General features: G+C 38.9%; 1 non-coding gene across 1 annotated transcript; it reads left to right on the top strand.

The window, feature by feature from the left end:
* Positions 1-639: 639 nt before the first annotated feature.
* On the top strand, positions 640-745 carry LOC122033104. The gene has a single exon (XR_006126365.1). It is a non-coding gene; the product is annotated as a small nucleolar RNA R71 (small nucleolar RNA).
* The last annotated feature ends 5,023 nt before the right edge of the window (positions 746-5,768 follow it).

The raw sequence follows: 5,768 nt of genomic DNA, 5'->3' as shown, positions 1-5,768 counted from the left end.
TTTGTGGAAAAGGAATCCTTAGTGAAGGTCTTGGGAAAGGTACTTCTAATTTCCCATATTCCCTTTAAGCTTGTGGAGGAGATTTAACTTGCTTATCTAGTGTTGGTATGATCAATCGTTGAGGGAAAAGGTACTTGTGGCATTTGTGAACCTCCTGGAATAATGGAACTGAGTTCATGTGGTCTTCTATTGTTCTTCTCCTCAATTCACATGTCCTTCTTCAGAAGTTCTTTATGATTTTTTTCAATTCTCAACCCAACATCATCACACTTTTCAGTAGATCTTGTCTGCGAAGGAGGGGGATCTTCTTTAAACCAATTTAAAAAAATACTTTCAATCTTTGGCCCTAAATGTTTGAACTCCCCGTTCTGTGACTTGTGATTTTCAAAACTGATAGATGGTTGAGTTACAATTTGTTTGACAGGCTCATTTATGGCTTGCGCTCCTTGAATGTTTGAGGGAGATTTCATCCAACTTATATTCAACCATTCTTGGAGGTTCAATGTCACTTGATTAATTAACATATATGCTTCATCTACACTTTTGTCCATAAAAGAACCTCCAGCTGATGAATCCAATAAACTCTTGTCTGAGAAAGAAATTCCCCCATAGAATATGTGCAAAATCAACCATTTTTCAAAACCATGATGAGGACACTATCTTAGAAGACTCTTGAATCTATCCCATGCATCAAATAATGATTCTCCATATGCCTGAGCAAAATTTGTTATGCAATTCTTCATATACACTGTTCTGCTTGGAGGGAAAAAATGATTCAGAAATTGCTTGTCCAATTACTCCCAACTTGTGATACTTTGAGAACGGAGATAATATAACCAAGTCATTGCTTTATCCTTGATACTAAAAGGAAATGTCATCAATCGAACTGCATCTGCTGACACCCCTTCACATTTCACCATATCACAAATCTCTAAAAATGTTTCAAGATGCAGATAAGGACTTTCTAATACTTCTCCTCCAAATTTGTGACCTTGTATCATAAAAATTAACTCTGAGTCTAGTTGAAAACTTTCTGCTTCAATTTGAGCTTGCATAATGGGAGATAAAAATCTTGTAGAAAAGGGTGTAGAAAAATTTCTCATGGACCTACTTGACATGTTAGTGCTCATGGATATTCAAGAAAAATTATAAAATGAAGAATCAAAGACAAGAAATAAAATGCAATATGAAAAGCAAGAAAGAAAATGTAGAATTTAAATTGCAAGAAATAAAGTGTATAATGAAAACAAGAAAGAAAAGATAAAAGGAAAAAAAATATATAGAATAATTCATTTGCTAAAGATTGCAAGATATGTTTACAAAAGAAAAGAAGAAAGAAACTAGATCAAAAGAGAAAACAGAGAAAAGTTAGATTAGAGTGCTAGAAATCAAGAATGTAAAGTTATAATTAGAATTAGAATTGCAACAAAAAGAATTGTTAAGAATTAGAAAGATATGCAAATGATGAAAACAGAATTCTAAAGATTAGTTTCAATTATGCTACTGAAAAGAAAAGAAAAGTTATGTTTAGTCTAACTCAATTGATAACCCCTAATGTTATAGCGCAGTCCCCGGCAACGACGCCAAAAACTTATTGACCTCCGCAAGTGTACAGAAATATCGCAAGTAATATAAAAGATTATCGTATCCACATGGACTGGAATAAGCACTAAGAATGTCTCAAAGCGAGTTAGCTAAACAACAATTCAATGAGTTAACAAGTACAAAGTAAATCTACTAAAGGTAAAGATGTAAATGAAAAGTTAAGAAACAAGAATAAGGACAATGATAAAGGTATGTTCTAGGAGTTAGGGTTTCTTTGTAATGTATTCAATGTAATGATCTACCAAATCTTATTTCTCAATTGTCCATCATTTGTAGAAGGTTGTCGGTTCCCTCTTGCAATAGACAATCGGCCTAGGACTGAAATATATCTAAATATGATCAATTAGGAATGAACCCTATGTTGTCCTTACACGGGCTTGCCTGTCACGTGCGACCCACAGAAAATCAATATAGAAATTCACTACTTCTCAACCTCATTAAGATATAAAGATTAATGTACAAATCTATCCTACCCCCTTGAATAACCTAGTTTCCTCTTCAAGATAATCCCACAAACGTCCTTACACGGGCATGTTCCTGTCACAAAGATCCCTCAAAAAATCGAATGAGGAATTACCTCTACAAAATCTACAAGATATTCAAATCCTCAATCAAGAATGATAATTAGGCACAATTACAACATTCCACACAAGATCAAATAGATACAAAACAGGGCAAAATCATAGAAATAGGAATCTTGGCAAATCCGCAAGAGTTTACATCAAATATTCATTACAAATACTCCCTCCATCCTAGAACAAGAGATCTAATCCATGGAACAAGGAAAGAATCCAAAAGAAGAAGAAAAGACAAACATCTTGATCCCAAATCCAAGAAAGATAGGGAAGAAAAAGCTTATCTACGATGAAGACCGTCTTCAGATCCAATCTTCGCTCTTCGGAGTCGAAACGTTGTAGATTCGCCCTTAGAATCACTGGAATCGCTCCAAGAAAGTGGAGGAACGCCCAAATCTTCAATTCCCCCCCTCCCCCCACCACCACACGGACTTGACACGGCCATGTGGGTGCCACACGGCCAGAACATGAAGAAAACTTAGTTTTGCATGCCCGTGTCACTCTAGAAAATCATGTCCTATCAATCAAAACAAGCAAAGAGTAGATCTCCGCATAAAATATAATGGAAGAATGAAATTATAATGAAATAGGGTGCAATAAACATAAATTATGCGCATGAAGTACAAGTACATGTGCGTCAAAGTATGTATAAAAGTGTATATATTCTACGCACATCATTCACAAAGGAGTTTCTTGGACGCATGGTAGGGGCCTTAAATCATTCGGTTGATGGGATTTTAAAACAATTACGAGAAGGAGGGTTCTTACCTCAGGAACCACCTTCCTAATTTATAGATCGTCGGCGACTTAACAAGGAGTTACTAAAGGAACTTGTCAGCAGTTTCAAGTAGGACTTCGGTGCGCCATTAAAACTATATGTGTTAAATTCCTTTGAGGCCATACTTATGAAGTTTACTTTACTACTATGATCACGTCTATAAATGAATTTTTAGAGCGAATATATGTTAACCAAACCATGAAAAGGAGAATCTGTAAAGTAGTTGGGTGCATGTGGCAGGTTTCTAAATTGTGAATAACTAACTGAGAGTCATGACATACCTGCTTGTCTTTAAGATTGCCCTTATTTTACTTCAAAACTTAGGGCTATTTTAATTGGAAATGTACTCTTGAGCGAATGTAAGAAAAAGGTCACCTTGTTATTCTCCTATCAGGGATATGCTCCTGAGTGAATTTGCTTCAATATACGAAGGCCGAAGAGCATATAAGCCTCGATTAGGCATATACTTCTGAGTGAAGATGGTACTTGAAACTTGATGTACTGATATATGCTGGTTGGGCTTGTGTTCCTGATCTATTTTCGATCGGATATATGACCCCAAGCTAATTTATACTGATAACAGAAGACCAAAGTACTGTTATATCTTGATCGGGAGTGTACTCTTGAGCGAATTTATAGTAATATCAGAAGACCAAAGTACTGTTGTATCTCAGTCGGGCGTGTAATCCCAAGCGAATTTAAATTGATACCAGAAAACCAACGTACTGCTGTATCTCGGTCGGGCATGTAATCCCGAGTGAATTTATATTGATATCATAAAATCAAAGTACTGTTGTATCTCAGTCGGACATGTAATCCCGAGAGAATTTATATTGATACTAGAAAACCAACATACTGCTATATCTCGGTTGGGCATATAATCCCGAGCGAATTTATATTGATACCAGAAAATTAACATACTACTGTATCTCGGTCGGGCGTGTAATCCCGAGCGAATTTATATTGATCTCAGAAAACCAACATACTGTTGTATCTCGGTCGGGTGTGTAATCCCGAGCGAATTTATATTGATACCAGAAAATCAACATACTATTGTACCTCAGTTGGGCGTGTAATCCCGATCGAATTTGTTCTGTTTCAATATTAGGATTATCTTATGTCTTCCCAGAAACGTTGCTAGACTTTTCCTAAAATTTTTTGATTAATCGGTGTCGAGAGAATAAAGCTTGCTCGAGCCATGAAGGTTTAAAGTCTCCGCTTATTCTTAAGGAAGCCAAACCAGCTACTCCTCAAGGTTCCCAATCGACTGTTATCGAGCAGAGGAAGCACGCTCAGATAAATCTGAGAAGAGGAAACACGCTCGATAATTTAAAGGTTTAAAGTCTCCGGTTTCCCTCCAGGAAGCCAGCCCAGTCACTCCTTGAGGTCCCCGATCGGCTGTTATCGAGCGGAGGAAGCACGCTCGAATAGATCTGAGCGGAGGAAACACGCTCGATGATTTAAAGGTTTAAAGTCTCTGGTTCCCCTCCAGGAAGCCAGCTCGGTCATTCCTTGAGGTCCCCGATCGACTGTTATTGAGCGGAGGAAGCACGCTCGAATAGATCTGAGCGGAGGAAACACGCTCGATGATTTAAAGGCTTAAAGTCTCCGGTTCCCCTCCAGGAAGCCAGCCCGGTCACTCCTTAAGGTCCCTGATCGACTGTTATCGAGTGGAGGAAGCACGCTTGGATAGATCTGAGCGGAGGAAACATGCTCGATGATTTAAAGGTTTAAAATCTCCGGTTCCCCTCCAGGAAGCCAGCTCGGTCTTTCCTTGAGGTCCCCGATCGACTGTTATCGAGCGGAGGAAGCACGCTCAAATAGATCTAAGAGGAGAAAAAACGCTCGATGATTTAAAGGTTTAAAGTCTCTGGTTCCCCTCCAGGAAGCCAGCTCGGTCACTCCTTGAGGTCCCCGATCGACTGTTATCGAGCGGAGGAAGCACGCTCGGATAGATCTGAGCGGAAGAAACACACTCGATGATTTAAAGGTTTAAAGTCTCTGGTTCCCCTCCAGGAAGTCAGCCCGGTCACTCCTTGAGGTCCCCGATCAACTGTTATCGAGAGGAGGAAGCACACTCGGATAGATTTGAGCAGAGGAAACACGCTCTAAAGAAAAATTGTTTGATTCATTCGAATAAATGTATATATTGGTTGAAGAATAGATGCCTGCATCTTTCCATTATATCCAAAAATTAAATGAAATATAAGGATAAATTATAGGCGTACTTGTTAGGCTCTGTATGGTTGTAAGTGGTTCACACTCCAAGGTCTCTCAAGATTCCTTCCTTCTGAGTCTCGGAGATAATAAGAGTCGGAAGCAAGTTTCTATATAACTTTGTATGGTCCTCCCCATTGGGGTGCCAATTTAGTAACATCTCCCACGGGCTTGACACGCTTCCACACTAAATCCTCTACTTGAAAGAATCGGGGGATAACCCTTTTGTTGTAATTTTGTCTCATTCACTGTCGATAAGATATAAGATGAGTTGCTGCCTTATCCCGGGTTTCTTCAATAAGAATGAGTTCCATAAGACGTCGACCGTCATTATCATCATCATAGAGTCGTCTACGATCAAATTCTATCCCCACCTCAATGGGGGCTACTGCTTCTCCACCATATACTAGCTGGAATGGGGATATCCCTGTGGCCTCTCAAGGAGTAGTGCGGTAAGCGCAAAGCACACTAGGTAACTCATCTACCCAACTACCACCAACATGATCTAGCTTCGTCTTAAGTCCTCGGATGATTTCTCTGTTGGTCACTTCTGCTTGGCCATTAATCTGTGGATATGCTACAGAGGTGAATGT

The sequence above is a fragment of the Zingiber officinale genome, chromosome 11A, assembly GCF_018446385.1.
Source record: "Zingiber officinale cultivar Zhangliang chromosome 11A, Zo_v1.1, whole genome shotgun sequence".
Taxonomy (NCBI): Eukaryota; Viridiplantae; Streptophyta; class Magnoliopsida; order Zingiberales; family Zingiberaceae; genus Zingiber; species Zingiber officinale.
The sequence above is the reverse complement of the archived record's forward strand: the minus strand, read 5'-3'. Positions and strand labels throughout refer to the sequence as shown.